The sequence below is a fragment of the Scyliorhinus torazame genome, chromosome 4 (genome assembly GCF_047496885.1).
Source record: "Scyliorhinus torazame isolate Kashiwa2021f chromosome 4, sScyTor2.1, whole genome shotgun sequence".
Lineage (NCBI taxonomy): Eukaryota > Metazoa > Chordata > Chondrichthyes > Carcharhiniformes > Scyliorhinidae > Scyliorhinus > Scyliorhinus torazame.
In genome coordinates, this window is record NC_092710.1 from 81,955,227 (window position 1) to 81,972,522 (window position 17,296).

A 17,296-nucleotide genomic window follows, 5' to 3' on the forward strand; every position below is an offset into this window, starting at 1 on the left:
TCGGAGTTTATATAACCTCTCCTCATAGAGAAACAATCCGAGTTTATCCAACCTATCTTCACAGAGAAACAATCCGAGTTTATCCAACCACTCCTCATAGAGAGACAATCCGAGTTTATCCAATCGCACCTCATCGAGAAACAATCCGAGTTTATCCAAACTCTACTCAGAGAGAGACAATCCGAGTTTATCCAACCTCTCCTCAGAGAGAAACAGTCCGAGTTTATCCAACCTCTCCTCACAGAGAAATAATCCGAGTTTCTCCAACCTGTCCTCATCGAGACACAATCCGAGTTTATCCAACCGCTCCTCAGAGAGAAACAATCCATGTTCAGCCAACTTCTCCTCATCGAGAAACAATCCGAGTTTATCCACTCTCTACTCACAGGGAAACAATCCAAGTTTATCAAACCTCTCCTCATAGAGAAACAATCCGGCTTTTTCCAAACTCTACTCATAGAGACAATCCGAGTTTATCCAGCCACTCCCCATAGAGAAACATTCCGAGTTTATCCAACCTCTCCTCATAGAGAAACAATCCGAGTTTATCCAACCTCTTCTCACAGAGAAACAATACGAGATCATGAAACCTATCCTCAAGCGAAACAATCCAAGATTATCCAACCTGTCCTCATAGAGAAACAATCCGAGTTTATCCAACCTCTCCTCATAGAGAAACAATCCGAGTTTACCCAACATCTCCTCATCGAGAAACAATCCAAGTTTATCCAACCTCTCCTCATAGCAAAACAAGCCGAGTTTATCCAACCTCTCCTCATAGAGAAACCATCCGAGTTTAACCAAACTCTACTCATAGAGAGACAATCCGAGTTTATCCAAACTCTTCTCACAGAGAAACAATCCAAGTTTATGCAACCTCTCCTCAAGAGAAACAATCCGAGTTTATCCAATCTTGACTCATAGTGAGACAATCCGAGTTTATCCAACCTGTCCTCATAGAGAGACAATCCGAGTTTATCCAACCACTCCTCATAGAGAAACATTCCGAGTTTATCCAACGTCTCCTCATAGAGAAACAATCCGAGTTTATTCAACCTCTCCACATAGAGAAACAATCCGAGTTTATCCAAACTCTACTCATAGAGAGACATTCCGAGTTTATCCATCCACTCCTTTTTGAGAAACAATCCAAGTTTGTTCAACATCTCCTCATAGAGAAACAATCTGAGTTTATCCAACCTCTCCTCATAGAGAAACAATCCGAGTTTATCCAACCTCTACTCATAGAGAGACAATCCGAGTTTTTCCAACCAGTCCTCACAGAGAAACAACCCGAGTTTATCCGAACTCTCCTTATAGAGCAAAAATCCGAGGTTATCCAAGCTCCCCTCATAGCAAAACAATCCGAGTTTATCCCACCTCTCCCCACAGAGTAACAATCCGAGTTTATCCAACCTCTCCTCATAGAGAAACATTCCGAGTTTATCCAACCTCTCCTCATAGAGAAACATTCCGAGTTTACCCAACATCTCCTCATCGAGAAACAATCCGACTTTATCCAAACTCTACTCATAGAGAGACAATCCAAGTTTATTCAGCCACTCCTCAGAGAGAAAGTTTACGAGATTATCCAACCTCTACTCATAGAGAAACAATCCGAGTTTATACAAACTCTCCTCACAGAGAAACAATCCAAGTTTATCCAACCTGTCCTCAGAGAGAAACAATCCGAGTTTATATAACCTCTCCTCATAGAGAAACAATCCGAGTTTATCCAACCTATCTTCACAGAGAAACAATCCGATTTAATCCAACCACTCCTCATAGAGAGACAATCCGAGTTTATCCAATCGCACCTCATCGAGAAACAATCCGAGTTTATCCAACTCTACTCAGAGAGAGACAATCCGAGTTTATCCAACCTCTCCTCAGAGAGAAATAATCCGAGTTTCTCCCACCTGTCCTCATCGAGACACAATCCGAGTTTATCCAACCGCTCCTCAGAGAGAAACAATCCATGTTCAGCCAACTTCTCCTCATCGAGAAACAATCCGAGTTTATCCACCCTCTACTCACAGAGAACCAATCCACGATTATCAAACCTCTCATAGAGAAACAATCCGGCTTTTTCCAAACTCTACTCATAGAGACAATCCGAGTTTATCCAGCCACTCCCCATAGAGAAATATTCCGAGTTTATCCAACCTCTCCTCATAGAGAAACAATCCGAGTTTATCCAACCTCTTCTCATCGAGAAACAATCCGAGTTTATCCAAATTCTCCTCATAGAGAGACAATCCGAGTTTTCCATCCACTCCCAATAGAGAAACAGTCCGACTTCATCCAACCTCACCTCATAGAGAAACAATCCGAGTTTATCCAACCTCTCCTCATAGAGAAGCAATCCGAATTTATGCAACCTCTCCTCATAGAGAAACAATCCGAGTTTATCCAAACTCTACTCATAGAGAGACATTCCGACTTTATCCATCCACTCCTTTTTGAGAAATAATCCAAGTTTATCCAACCTCTCCTGATAGAGAAACAATCTGAGTTTATCCAACCTCTCCTCATAGAGAAACAATCCGAGTTTATCCAACCTCTACTCATAGAGAGACAATCCGAGTTTATCCAACCAGTCCTCACACAGAAACAACCCGAGTTTATCCGAACTCTCCTCATAGAGCAAAAATCCGAGGTAATCCAACCTCTCCTCATAGCAAAACAATCCGAGTTTACCCAACCTCTCCTCATAGAGCAACAATCCGAGTTTATCCAACATCTCCTCATTGAGAAACAATCCGACTTTATCCAAACTCTACTCATAAAGAGACAATCCAAGTTTATCCAGCAACTCCTCATAGAGAAAGTTTCCGAGATTATCTAACCTCTCCTCAGAGAGAAACAATCCGAGTTCATCCAACCTCTCCTCACAGAGAAACAATCCGAGTTTATCCAACCTCTCCTCATATAAAAACAATCCGAGTTTATCCAATCTCTCCTCATAGAGAAAAAATCCGAGTTTTTTAACCTCTCCTCATAGAGAAATAATCCGAGTTTATCCAACCTATCCTCACAGAGAAACCATCCGAGTTTATCCAACCACTCCTCATGGAGAAAGAATCCAAGGTTATCCAACCTCTCCACATAGAGAAACATTCCGAGTTTATCCAATCGCTCCTCATCGAGAAACAATCCGAGTTTATCCAAACTCTCATCATAGAGAAACAATCCGAGTTTATCCAACCTCTTCTCACAGAGAAACAATCCGAGTTCATGCAACCTCTCCTCAAGAGAAACAATCCGAGATTATCCAACCTGTCCTCATAGAGAAGCAATCCAAGTTTATCCAACCTCTCCTCATAGCAAAACAATCCGAGTTTATCCAACCTCTCCTCATAGAGAAACAATCCGATTTTATCCAAACTCTCCTCACAGTGAAACCATCCGAGTTTATCCGAACTCTCCTCATAGAGAAAAAATCCGAGGTTATCCAACCTCTCCTCAATGCAAAACATTCCGAGTTTATCCAACCACTCATCATAGAGAAACAATCCGAGTTTATCCAACCTCTTCTCACAGAGAAACAATCCGAGTTTATGCAACCTCTCCTCAAGAGAAACAATCCGAGATTATCCAACCTGCCCTCATAGAGAAGCAATACAAGTTTATCCAACCTATCCTCATAGCAAAACAATCCGAGTTTATCCAACCTCTCCTCATAGAGAAACAATCCGAGTTTATCCAAACTCTCCTCACAGAGAAACCATCCGAGTTGATCCGAACTCTCCTCACAGAGAAAAAATCCGAGGTTATCCAACCTCTCCTCATAGCAAAACAGTCCGAGTTTATCCAACGTCTCCTCGTAGAGAAACAATCCGAGTTTATCCAGCCACTCCTCATAGAGAAACAAACCGAGTTTATCCAACCACTCCTCAGAGAGAGACAATCCGAGTTCATCCAACGTGTCCTCATAGAGAGACAATCCGAGTGTATCCAACCTCTCCTCATGGAGAAACAATCCGAGTTTATCTAACCTCTCCTCATAGAGAATCAATCCGAGTTTATCCAGCCACTCCTCAGAGAGAGACAATCCGAGTTTAAACAACCTGTCCTCATAGAGAGACAATCCGAGTTTATCCAACCTCTCCTCATAGAGAAACAATCCGAGTTTATCTGACCTCACCTCATAGAGAGACAATCTGAGTTTATCCAACCTCTGCTCATAGAGAAACAATCCGAGTTAATCCAACCTCTCCTCAGAGAGAAACATTCCAATTTTACCTAAGCTCTACTCTTAGAGAGACAATCCGAGTTTATCCAACCACTCCTCACAGAGAAACCATCCGAGTTTATCCGAACTCTCCTCATAGAGAAAAAATCCGAGGTTATCCAACCTCTCCTCGTGGGAAAACAATCTGAGTTTATCCAACCTCTCCTCATCGAGAAACAATCCGAGTTTATCCAACCTCTCCTCATAGAGAAACAATCCGACTTTATCCAAACTCTTCTCTTAGAGAGACAATCCGAGTTTATCCAGCCACTCCTTACAGAGAAACAATCCGCGTTCATCCAACCTGTCCTCATAGAGAGACAATCCGAGATTATCCAACCTCTCCTCAAAAAAAAAACAATCCGAGTTTATCCAACCTCTCCTCATAGAGAAACAATCCGAGTTCATATAACCTCTCCTCATAGAGAAACAATCCGTGTTTATCCAACCTCTCCTCACAGAGAAACATTCCGAGTTTATCCAACCTCTCCTCATAGAGAAACAATCCGAGTTCATATAACCTCTCCTCATAGAGAAACAATCCGTGTTAATCCAACCTCTCCTCACAGAGAGACATTCCGAGTTTATCCAACCTCTCCTCATAGAGAAACAATCCGAGTTCATCCAATCGCTCCTCATCGAGAAAAAATCCGAGTTTATCCAAACTCTACTCGGAGAGAGAAAATCCGAGATTATCCAACCTCTCCTCAATCCGAGTTTATCCAACCTCTCCTCATCGAGAAACAATCTGAGTCTATCCAACGTCTCCTCATAGAGAAACAATCCGAGTTTATCCAGCCACTCCTCAGAGAGAGACAATCCGAGTTTATCCAACCTCTCCTCATAGAGAAACAATCCGAGTTTATCTAACCTCTCCTCATAGAGAATCAATCCGATTTTATCCAGCCACTCCTCAGAGAGAGACAATCCAGTAAATCCAACCTGTCCTCATAGAGAGACAATCCGAGTTTATCTATCCTCTCCTCGTAGAGAAACAGTCCGAGTTTATCCAACCTCTACTCACAGAGAGACAATCTCAGTTTATCCAACCTCTCCTCATAGAGAAACAATCCGAGTTTACCTAACCTCTACTCATAGAGAGACAATCCGAGTTTATCCAACCACTCCTCACAGAGAAACCAACCGAGTTTATTTGAAATCTCCTCATAGAGAAAAAATCCGAGTTTATCCAACCTCTCCTCATTGAGAATCAATCCGAGTTTATCCAACCTCTCCTCATTGATAAACAATCCGAGTTCATCCAACCTCTCCTCATAGAGAAATAATCCGAGTTTATCTAACCTCTCCTCATAGAGAATCAATCTGCGTCTATCCAACCTCTCCTCATTGAGAAACAATCCGAGTTTGTCCAACCTCTCCTCATAGAGAAACAATCCGAGTTCATCTAACCTCTCCTCATTGAGAATCAATCCGAGTTTATCCAACCTCTCCTCATAGAGAAACAATCCGAGTTCATCCAATCGCTCCTCATCGAGAAAAAAATCCGAGTTTATCCAAACTCTACTCGGAGAGAGAAAATCCGAGATTATCCAATCTCTCCTCAATCCGAGTTTATCCAACCTCTCCTCATCGAGAAACAATCTGAGTCTATCGAACGTCTCCTCATAGAGAAACAATCCGAGTTTATCCAACCACTCCTCAGAGAGAGACAATCCGAGTTTATCCAACCTGTCCTCAGAGAGAGACAATCCGAGTTTATCCAACCTCTCCTCATAGAGAAATAATCCGAGTTTATCTAACCTCTCCTCATAGAGAATCAATCCGTGTCTATCCAACCTCTCCTCATTGAGAAACAATCCGAGTTTGTCCAACCTCTCCTCATAGAGAAACAATCCGAGTTTATCTAACCTCTCCTCATTGAGAATCAATCCGAGTTTATCCAACCTCTCCTCATTGATAAACAATCCGAGTTCATCCAACCTCTCCTCATAGAGAAATAATCCGAGTTTATCTAACCTCTCCTCATAGAGAATCAATCTGCGTCTATCCAACCTCTCCTCATTGAGAAACAATCCGAGTTTGTCCAACCTCTCCTCATAGAGAAACAATCCGAGTTTATCTAACCTCTCCTCATAGAGAAACAATCCGAGTTCATCCAATCGCTCCTCATCGAGAAAAAAATCCGAGTTTATCCAAACTCTACTCGGAGAGAGAAAATCCGAGATTATCCAATCTCTCCTCAATCCGAGTTTATCCAACCTCTCCTCATCGAGAAACAATCTGAGTCTATCGAACGTCTCCTCATAGAGAAACAATCCGAGTTTATCCAGCCACTCCTCATAGAGAAACAAACTGAGTTTATCCAACCACTCCTCAGAGAGAGACAATCCGAGTTTATCAAACCTGTCCTCATAGAGAGACAATCCGAGTTTATCCAACCTCTCCTCATAGAGAATCAATCCGATTTTATCCAGCCACTCCTCAGAGAGAGACAATCCAGTAAATCCAACCTGTCCTCATAGAGAGACAATCCGAGTTGATCCAACCTCTCCTCATAGAGAAACAATCCGAGTTTATCTAACCTCTCCTCATAGAGAAACAGTCCGAGTTTATCCAACCTCTACTCACAGAGAGACAATCTCAGTTTATCCAACCTACCTCATAGAGAAACAATCCGAGTTTATCTAACCTCTCCTCATAGAGAAACAATCCGAGTTTATCCAACATCTACTCACAGAGAGACAATCTGTGTTCATCCAATCTCACCTCATAGAGGAACAATCCGATTTCATCCAACTTCTCCTCATCGAGAAACAATCCGAGTTAATCCAATCACTCCTCACCGAGAAACAATCCGTGTTTATCCGAACTCTCTTCATGGAGAAAAAATCCGAGGTTATCCAACCTCTCCTGATAGCAACACAATGCGAGTTTATCCAACTTCTCCTCAGAGAGAAACAATCCGAGTTCATCCAACCTCTCCTCATAGAGAAACAATCCGAGTTTATCCAACCTCTCCTCATAGAGAAACAATCCGAGTTTATCCAATCACTCCTCACCGAGAAACAATCCGTGTTTATCCGAACTCTCTTCATGGAGAAAAAATCCGAGGTTATCCAACCTCTCCTGATAGCATCACAATGCGAGTTTATCCAACTTCTCCTCAGAGAGTAACAATCCGAGTTTATCCAACCTCTCCTCATAGAGAAACAATCCGACTTCATCCAAACTCTTCTCATAGAGAGACAATCCGAGTTTATCCAGCCACTCCTCATAGAGAAAAAATCCGAGGTTATCCAACCTCTCCTCATGGCAAAACAATCCGAGTTTATCCAGCCACTCCACATAGAGAAACAATCCGAGTTCATCCAACTTCTCCTCATCGAGAAACAATCCGAGTTTATCCAAAATCTCCTCACAGAGAAACCATCCGAGTTTTTCCGAACTCTCCTCATAGAGAAAAAATCCGAGTTTATCCAACCTCTCCTCATAGAGAAACAATCCGAGTTTATCCAAATTCTCCTCATAGAGAGACAATCCGAGTTTTCCATCCACTCCCAATAGAGAAACAATCCGAGTTTATCCAAACTCTACTCAAAGAGAGACAATCCGAGTTTATCCATCCACTCCTTATTCAGAAACAATCGGAGTTCATCCAACCTCTCCTCATAGAGAAATAATTCGAGTTTATCCAACCTCTCCACACAGAGAAACAGTCCGTGTTTATCCAAATTCTCCTCATAGAGAAACAATCCGAGTTTATCCAACCTCTCCTCATAGCAAAACAATACGAGTTTATGCAGCCTATCCTCATAGAGAAAAAATCCGAGGTTATCCAACTCTCATCATCGAGAAACAATCCTAGTTTATCCAAACTCTACTCATAGAGAGACAATTCGAGTTGATCCAAACACTCCTCATAGAGAAACAATCCGACTTTATCCAAACTCTACTCATAGAGAGACAATCCGAGTTTACCCAGCCACTCCTCATAGAGAAACATTCCAAGTTTATCCAACATCTTCTCACAGAGAAACAATCCAAGTTTATCCAACCTCTCCTCATAGCAAAACAATACGAGTTTATCCAGCCTTTCTTCATAGAGAAAAAATCCGAGGTTATACAACTCTCCTCATAGAGAAACAATCCAAGTTTATCCAACCTCTACACACAGAGGGACAATCTGAGTTTATCCAACCTCTACTCATAGAGAAACAATCCGAGTTTAACCAACCTCTCCTCATGGAGAAACAATCCAAGTTTATCCAACCTCTACTCACAGAGAAACAATCCGAGTTTATCCAACCTCTACTCACAGAGGGACAATCCGAGTTTATCCAACATCTCCTCACAGAGAAACAATCCAAGTTTATCCAACCTCTCCTCATAGCAAAACAATCCGAGTTTATCCAGCCTCTCCTCATAGAGGAACAAATCCGAGGTTATCCAACTCTCCTCATAGAGAAACAATCCGAGTTTTTCCAAACTCTACTCACAGAGAGACAATCCGAGTTCATCCATCCACTCCTTATTCAGAAACAATCCGAGTTCATCCAACCTCTCCTCAGAGAGAAATAATTCGAGTTTATCCAACCTCTCCTCACAGAGAAACAGTCCGAGTTTATCCAAACTGTACTCATAGAGAGACAATCCGAGTTGATCCAAACTCTCCTCATAGAGAAACAATCCGACTTTATCCAAACTCTACTCATAGAGAGACAATCCGAGTTTATCCAGCCACTCCTCACAGAGAAACATTCCAAGTTTATCCAAAATCTCCTCACAGAGAAACAATCCAAGTTTATCCAACCTCTCCTCATAGCAAAACAATACGAGTTTATCCAGCCTCTCCTCATAGAGAAAAAATCCGAGGTTATACAACTCTCCTCATAGAAAAACAATCCAAGTTTATCCAACCTCTACTCACAGAGGGACAATCTGAGTTTATCCAACATCTCCTCATCGAGAAACAATCCAAGTTCATCCAACCTCTCCTCATACCAAACCAATCCGAGTTAATCCAACCTCTCCTCATCGAGAAACATCCGAGTTTATCCAAACTCTCTGCACAGAGAGACAATCCGAGTTTATCCAACCACTCCTCACAGAGAAACAATCCGAGTTTATCCAAACTCAACTCATAGAGAGACAATCCGAGTTTATCCATCCACTCCATTTAGAGAAAAAATCCGAGTTCATCCAACCTCTCCTCATAGAGAAACAATCCGAGTTTATTCAACCTCTCATCATAGAGAAACAATCCAAGTTTATCCAACCTCTCCTCATCGAGAACGAATCTGAGTTTATCCAGCCTCTACACATAGAGAAACAATCCAAATGTATCCAACCTCTCCTCATAGAGAACCAATCCGTGTTTATCCAACCTCGCCTCATAGCAAAACAATCCGAGTTTATCCAACATCTCCTCATCGAGAAACAATCCAAGTTTATCCAACCTCTCCTCATAGCTAAACATTCCGAGTTAATCAAACCTCTCCTCATCTAGAAACATCAGAGTTTATCCAAACTCTCTTCATAGAGAGACAATCCGAGTTTATGCAACCACTCCTCACAGAGAAAATATCCAAGGTTATCCAACCTCTCCTCATAGCAAAACAATCCGAGTTCCTCCAAACTCTCCTCATAGAGAAACAATCCGAGTTTATGCAACCTCTCCTCCCAGAGAAACAATCAGAGTTTATCCAAACTCTCCTCATAGAGAAACAATCCGACATTATCCAAACTCTACTCATAGAGAGTCAATCCGAGTTTATCCAGCCACTCCTCATAGAGAAACATTCCGAGTTTATCCAACCTCTCCTCATAGAGAAACAATCCGAGTTGATCCGACCTCTCCTCATAGAGCAACAATCCAAGCTTACCCAACCTCTCCTCACCGAGAAACAATCCGAGTTTATCCAAACTCTTCACAGAGAGAGACAATCCGAGTTTATCCAACATCTCCTCACAGAGAAACAGTTCGTGTTTATCCAAATTCTCCTCATAGAGAAACAATCCGAGTTTATCCAAACTCTACTCATAGAGAAACAATCCGACTTCATCCAAACTCTACTCATAGAGAGACAATCCGAATTTATCCAGCCACTCCTCATAGAGAAACATTCCAAGTTTATCCAACATCTCCTCACAGAGAAACAATCCAAGTTTATCCAACCTCTCCTCATAGCAAAACAATACGAGTTTATCCAGCCTATCCTCATAGAGAAAAAATCCGAGGTTATCCAACTCTCATCATAGAGAAACAATCCTAGTTTATCCAAACTGTACTCATCGAGAGACAATCCGAGTTGATCCAAACTCTCCTCATAGAGAAACAATCCGACTTTTCCAAACTCTACTCATAGAGAAACAATCGGAGTTTATCCAGCCACTCCTCATAGAGAAACATCCCAAGTTTATCCAACATCTCCTCACAGAGAAACAATCCAAGTTTATCCAACCTCTCCTCATAGCAAAACAATACGTGTTTATCCAGCCTCTCCTCATAGAGAAAAAATCCGAGGTTATACAACTCTCCTCATAGAGAAACAATCCAAGTTTATCCAACCTCTACTCACAGAGGGACAATCTGAATTTATCCAACCTCTACTCATAGAGAAACAATCCGAGTTTAACCAACCACTCCTCAGGAGAAACAATCCAAGTTTATCCAACCTCTACTCATAGAGAATCAATCCGAGTTTATCCAACCTCTAATCACAGAGGGACAATCCGAGTTAATCCAACATCTCCTCACAGAGAAACAATCCAAGTTTATCCAACCTCTCCTCACAGCAAAATAATCCGAGTTTATCCAGCCTCTCCTCATAGAGAACAAATCCGAGGTTATCCAACTGTCCTCATAGATAAACAATCCGAGTTTATCCAAACTCTACTCACAGAGAGACAATCCGAGTTCATCCATCCACTCCTTATTCAGAAACAATTCGAGTTCATCCAACCTCTCCTCATAGAGAAATAATTCGAGTTTATCCAACCTCTCCTCATAGAGAAACAATCCGAGTTTATCTAACCTCTCCTCATAGAGAAACAATCCGAGTTCATCCAATCGCTCCTCATCGAGAAAAAAATCCGAGTTTATCCAAACTCTACTCGGAGAGAGAAAATCCGAGATTATCCAATCTCTCCTCAATCCGAGTTTATCCAACCTCTCCTCATCGAGAAACAATCTGAGTCTATCGAACGTCTCCTCATAGAGAAACAATCCGAGTTTATCCAGCCACTCCTCATAGAGAAACAAACCGAGTTTATCCAACCACTCCTCAGAGAGAGACAATCCGAGTTTATCAAACCTGTCCTCATAGAGAGACAATCCGAGTTTATCCAACCTCTCCTCATAGAGAATCAATCCGATTTTATCCAGCCACTCCTCAGAGAGAGACAATCCAGTAAATCCAACCTGTCCTCATAGAGAGACAATCCGAGTTGATCCAACCTCTCCTCATAGAGAAACAATCCGAGTTTATCTAACCTCTCCTCATAGAGAAACAGTCCGAGTTTATCCAACCTCTACTCACAGAGAGACAATCTCAGTTTATCCAACCTACCTCATAGAGAAACAATCCGAGTTTATCTAACCTCTCCTCATAGAGAAACAATCCGAGTTTATCCAACATCTACTCACAGAGAGACAATCTGTGTTCATCCAATCTCACCTCATAGAGGAACAATCCGATTTCATCCAACTTCTCCTCATCGAGAAACAATCCGAGTTAATCCAATCACTCCTCACCGAGAAACAATCCGTGTTTATCCGAACTCTCTTCATGGAGAAAAAATCCGAGGTTATCCAACCTCTCCTGATAGCAACACAATGCGAGTTTATCCAACTTCTCCTCAGAGAGAAACAATCCGAGTTCATCCAACCTCTCCTCATAGAGAAACAATCCGAGTTTATCCAACCTCTCCTCATAGAGAAACAATCCGAGTTTATCCAATCACTCCTCACCGAGAAACAATCCGTGTTTATCCGAACTCTCTTCATGGAGAAAAAATCCGAGGTTATCCAACCTCTCCTGATAGCATCACAATGCGAGTTTATCCAACTTCTCCTCAGAGAGTAACAATCCGAGTTTATCCAACCTCTCCTCATAGAGAAACAATCCGACTTCATCCAAACTCTTCTCATAGAGAGACAATCCGAGTTTATCCAGCCACTCCTCATAGAGAAAAAATCCGAGGTTATCCAACCTCTCCTCATGGCAAAACAATCCGAGTTTATCCAGCCACTCCACATAGAGAAACAATCCGAGTTCATCCAACTTCTCCTCATCGAGAAACAATCCGAGTTTATCCAAAATCTCCTCACAGAGAAACCATCCGAGTTTTTCCGAACTCTCCTCATAGAGAAAAAATCCGAGTTTATCCAACCTCTCCTCATAGAGAAACAATCCGAGTTTATCCAAATTCTCCTCATAGAGAGACAATCCGAGTTTTCCATCCACTCCCAATAGAGAAACAATCCGAGTTTATCCAAACTCTACTCAAAGAGAGACAATCCGAGTTTATCCATCCACTCCTTATTCAGAAACAATCGGAGTTCATCCAACCTCTCCTCATAGAGAAATAATTCGAGTTTATCCAACCTCTCCACACAGAGAAACAGTCCGTGTTTATCCAAATTCTCCTCATAGAGAAACAATCCGAGTTTATCCAACCTCTCCTCATAGCAAAACAATACGAGTTTATGCAGCCTATCCTCATAGAGAAAAAATCCGAGGTTATCCAACTCTCATCATCGAGAAACAATCCTAGTTTATCCAAACTCTACTCATAGAGAGACAATTCGAGTTGATCCAAACACTCCTCATAGAGAAACAATCCGACTTTATCCAAACTCTACTCATAGAGAGACAATCCGAGTTTACCCAGCCACTCCTCATAGAGAAACATTCCAAGTTTATCCAACATCTTCTCACAGAGAAACAATCCAAGTTTATCCAACGTCTCCTCATAGCAAAACAATACGAGTTTATCCAGCCTTTCTTCATAGAGAAAAAATCCGAGGTTATACAACTCTCCTCATAGAGAAACAATCCAAGTTTATCCAACCTCTACACACAGAGGGACAATCTGAGTTTATCCAACCTCTACTCATAGAGAAACAATCCGAGTTTAACCAACCTCTCCTCATGGAGAAACAATCCAAGTTTATCCAACCTCTACTCACAGAGAAACAATCCGAGTTTATCCAACCTCTACTCACAGAGGGACAATCCGAGTTTATCCAACATCTCCTCACAGAGAAACAATCCAAGTTTATCCAACCTCTCCTCATAGCAAAACAATCCGAGTTTATCCAGCCTCTCCTCATAGAGGAACAAATCCGAGGTTATCCAACTCTCCTCATAGAGAAACAATCCGAGTTTTTCCAAACTCTACTCACAGAGAGACAATCCGAGTTCATCCATCCACTCCTTATTCAGAAACAATCCGAGTTCATCCAACCTCTCCTCAGAGAGAAATAATTCGAGTTTATCCAACCTCTCCTCACAGAGAAACAGTCCGAGTTTATCCAAACTGTACTCATAGAGAGACAATCCGAGTTGATCCAAACTCTCCTCATAGAGAAACAATCCGACTTTATCCAAACTCTACTCATAGAGAGACAATCCGAGTTTATCCAGCCACTCCTCACAGAGAAACATTCCAAGTTTATCCAAAATCTCCTCACAGAGAAACAATCCAAGTTTATCCAACCTCTCCTCATAGCAAAACAATACGAGTTTATCCAGCCTCTCCTCATAGAGAAAAAATCCGAGGTTATACAACTCTCCTCATAGAAAAACAATCCAAGTTTATCCAACCTCTACTCACAGAGGGACAATCTGAGTTTATCCAACATCTCCTCATCGAGAAACAATCCAAGTTCATCCAACCTCTCCTCATACCAAACCAATCCGAGTTAATCCAACCTCTCCTCATCGAGAAACATCCGAGTTTGTCCAAACTCTCTGCACAGAGAGACAATCCGAGTTTATCCAACCACTCCTCACAGAGAAACAATCCGAGTTTATCCAAACTCAACTCATAGAGAGACAATCCGAGTTTATCCATCCACTCCATTTAGAGAAAAAATCCGAGTTCATCCAACCTCTCCTCATAGAGAAACAATCCGAGTTTATTCAACCTCTCATCATAGAGAAACAATCCAAGTTTATCCAACCTCTCCTCATCGAGAACGAATCTGAGTTTATCCAGCCTCTACACATAGAGAAACAATCCAAATGTATCCAACCTCTCCTCATAGAGAACCAATCCGTGTTTATCCAACCTCGCCTCATAGCAAAACAATCCGAGTTTATCCAACATCTCCTCATCGAGAAACAATCCAAGTTTATCCAACCTCTCCTCATAGCTAAACATTCCGAGTTAATCAAACCTCTCCTCATCTAGAAACATCAGAGTTTATCCAAACTCTCTTCATAGAGAGACAATCCGAGTTTATGCAACCACTCCTCACAGAGAAAATATCCAAGGTTATCCAACCTCTCCTCATAGCAAAACAATCCGAGTTCCTCCAAACTCTCCTCATAGAGAAACAATCCGAGTTTATGCAACCTCTCCTCCCAGAGAAACAATCAGAGTTTATCCAAACTCTCCTCATAGAGAAACAATCCGACATTATCCAAACTCTACTCATAGAGAGTCAATCCGAGTTTATCCAGCCACTCCTCATAGAGAAACATTCCGAGTTTATCCAACCTCTCCTCATAGAGAAACAATCCGAGTTGATCCGACCTCTCCTCATAGAGCAACAATCCAAGCTTACCCAACCTCTCCTCACCGAGAAACAATCCGAGTTTATCCAAACTCTTCACAGAGAGAGACAATCCGAGTTTATCCAACATCTCCTCACAGAGAAACAGTTCGTGTTTATCCAAATTCTCCTCATAGAGAAACAATCCGAGTTTATCCAAACTCTACTCATAGAGAAACAATCCGACTTCATCCAAACTCTACTCATAGAGAGACAATCCGAATTTATCCAGCCACTCCTCATAGAGAAACATTCCAAGTTTATCCAACATCTCCTCACAGAGAAACAATCCAAGTTTATCCAACCTCTCCTCATAGCAAAACAATACGAGTTTATCCAGCCTATCCTCATAGAGAAAAAATCCGAGGTTATCCAACTCTCATCATAGAGAAACAATCCTAGTTTATCCAAACTGTACTCATCGAGAGACAATCCGAGTTGATCCAAACTCTCCTCATAGAGAAACAATCCGACTTTTCCAAACTCTACTCATAGAGAAACAATCGGAGTTTATCCAGCCAATCCTCATAGAGAAACATCCCAAGTTTATCCAACATCTCCTCACAGAGAAACAATCCAAGTTTATCCAACCTCTCCTCATAGCAAAACAATACGTGTTTATCCAGCCTCTCCTCATAGAGAAAAAATCCGAGGTTATACAACTCTCCTCATAGAGAAACAATCCAAGTTTATCCAACCTCTACTCACAGAGGGACAATCTGAATTTATCCAACCTCTACTCATAGAGAAACAATCCGAGTTTAACCAACCACTCCTCAGGAGAAACAATCCAAGTTTATCCAACCTCTACTCATAGAGAATCAATCCGAGTTTATCCAACCTCTAATCACAGAGGGACAATCCGAGTTAATCCAACATCTCCTCACAGAGAAACAATCCAAGTTTATCCAACCTCTCCTCACAGCAAAATAATCCGAGTTTATCCAGCCTCTCCTCATAGAGAACAAATCCGAGGTTATCCAACTGTCCTCATAGATAAACAATCCGAGTTTATCCAAACTCTACTCACAGAGAGACAATCCGAGTTCATCCATCCACTCCTTATTCAGAAACAATTCGAGTTCATCCAACCTCTCCTCATAGAGAAATAATTCGAGTTTATCCAACCTCTCCTCATAGAGAAACAATACAAGTTCATCGAACCTCTCCTCATAGAGAACCAATCCGAGTTTATCCAACCTCTCCTCATAGCAAAACAATCCGAGTTTATCCAACCTCTCCTCAACGAGAAACCATCCAAGTTTATCCAACCTCTCCTCATCGAGAAACATCCGAGTTTATCCAAACTCTCTTCACAGAGAGACAATCCGAGTTTATGCAACCACTCCTGACACAGAAACAATCCGAGTTTATCCGAACTCTCCTCACAGAGAAAAAATCCGATGTTATCCAACCTCTCCTCATAGCAAAACAGTCCGAGTTCATCCAACCTCTCCTCATAGAGAAACAATCCGACTTTATCCAAACTCTACTCATAGAGAGTCAATCCGAGTTTATCCAGCCACTCCTCATAGAGAAACATTCCGAGTTTATCCAACCTCTGCTCATCGAGAAACAATCCGAGTTTATTCAACTTCTCATCATAGAGAAACAATCCAAATTTATCCACAATCAGAGTTTATCCAACCTCTCCTCATACCAAAACAATCCGAGTTAATCCAACCTCTCCTCATCGAGAAACATCCGAGTTTATCCAAACTCTCTGCACAGAGAGACAATCCGAGTTTATCCAACCACTCCTCACAGAGAAACAATCCGAGTTTATCCAAAATCTACTCATAGAGAGACAATCCGAGTTTATCCATCCACTCCATTTAGAGAAACAATCCGAGTTCATCCAACCTCTCCTCATAGAGAAACAATCCGAGTTTATCCAACCTCTCATCATAGAGCAACAATCCAAGTTTATCCAACCTCTCCTCATCGAGAACGAATCTGAGTTTATCCAACCTCTACTCATAGAGAAACAATCCGAGTTTATCCAACCTCTCCTCATAGAGAAACAATCCAAGTTTATCCAACCTCTCATCATAGAGAAACAATCCAAATTTATCCAACCTCTCCTCATAGAGAACCAATCCGTGTTTATCCAACCTCTCCTCATCGCAAAACAATCCGAGTTTATCCAACATCTCCTCATCGAGAAACAATCCAAGTTTATCCAACCTCTCCTCATAGCTAAACAATCCGAGTTAATCAAACCTCTCCTCATCGAGAAACATCAGAGTTTATCCAAACTCTCGTCACAGAGAGACAATCCGAATTGATGCAACCACTCCTCACAGAGAAACAATCCGAGT